This window comes from Calidris pugnax, unplaced genomic scaffold (assembly GCF_001431845.1).
Source record: "Calidris pugnax isolate Ruff unplaced genomic scaffold, ASM143184v1 scaffold189, whole genome shotgun sequence".
In the NCBI taxonomy this organism is placed as follows: Eukaryota; Metazoa; Chordata; class Aves; order Charadriiformes; family Scolopacidae; genus Calidris; species Calidris pugnax.
The window spans coordinates 989,151-990,637 of NW_015091069.1; positions in this window are offsets into that span (position 1 = coordinate 989,151).

A 1,487-nucleotide genomic window follows, 5' to 3' on the forward strand; every position below is an offset into this window, starting at 1 on the left:
ATGCCAAAGGCTGCCTTAATCAGGGTCACTCTCTGTGTCTCCTGTAACTTGAGGTCAGCCAGCGCTTGTCATTTGTAATACATCTGGCTGCAGGAGAGGCGTGCAGTCAGACTATTCTCCTGCAGAATTATTCTCCTGGCTCAGGCTGGGCTCCCTTCTGCATTCAGCAGCTTGTCCTCAAGTGCTGGTGCCAGGCAGGAATCCCTGGGTGCACCTGGGTGAAGCAGGGAGTCACTTGTGACCTTTGGTGGGTCTCAGCTCCATACTCTCTCTGCACTCAGTCACTGTGAGCGGGCCTTAATGGCTACTCTCTAATGCAAAGATGGCTTTCTGGAGTGGGAAAGCATTATGGTAACAAATTAAAATATGCCTTGCCCATATCTTAAAAAAAAATTAAAAAAAATTCCCAGTCTCCCTCAACAAGTTTGAAGTTTAGATGAGTCTTTCAAGTGTTTGCTTGGACAAAGGCATGGAAGCCAGGTACCAAAACAAAAAGAAAAATGTCTTTGTAGGGGCAATCAAAAATATTTGACTACAGACCAGCAGCGGATAAATGCTACCGATTAGTGATTGCAGGAGGCAGCAGTGGAGAAGAAAGCAAAAATCCCTGGGAGGGAATTGCAGAGACCTGAGACAAGCTAGCATGAAAATGCATCTTCTTGGGACCTTTGCTGCAGGTGCTACACAGCTGGTGGCCACGCACCGACGGATGAGCTCAGGAAGACACCGTGGGCTGAGGGCACAGCGCTGCCCGATGTGGCAGGGCACAGGGTTCCCCCTGTGTCTCAGAAAAACTCGGCCCTGCCTTGGGATTTATGTTACAGGCCAACAACAAGAGAGATCCTCCACTTCAGCTGCCCGGGTCTGGCTGGGAGCCTGTGTCCCCGCCGCGCCGCCCCGAGCCTTAAGGAGGCTTTGGGCTTCGGGCTTGGGACTGAGCTGCTGTTGTTCCTCTGCACCTCCCTTGAATCCCCCCTAAGCCAACACCCTTTGCTGAGGCCGAAAAACATTTTCCAGACGCAAGCATGTGTACGTGTGTGGGTGGGTGGGGTGCAGGGACTATGAAAATTTCAAAGGGGAGGTATGACATCCTGGCTTTCTAAATATAGAGGACCCGAACGGTGGCTTCTCTCACACGCTAGCAGCGTGCTTTCTGTTTCGAAAGGCCCCCAAAAGCAAATATTGCACTGGCTGGTAGCATGAAAGAAAAAAAAAAAAAGAAAAATCCTGTGAGTCAATTCCAATTTCCAGTGCTCTTGCGCAGAGCTGTTCCTTAGGCAAAGCTCCAAGTGGTGCCCACGCGGAGGAGGCCAGGCCGGCACGGCACAGATGGCTGTCACAGAAAGGAGTGGGCTGGTGGCAACCCTGGCGTGGGGCCGGGACCCGACACTGGCACTTCCCTGTTGCCCACCCGACCCCATTTCCCACTGGCCTTGTCCTCCCAGCAGCCGCAGGGGAGGGAGAGGAGGACAAGGTGCAGCCCCCCC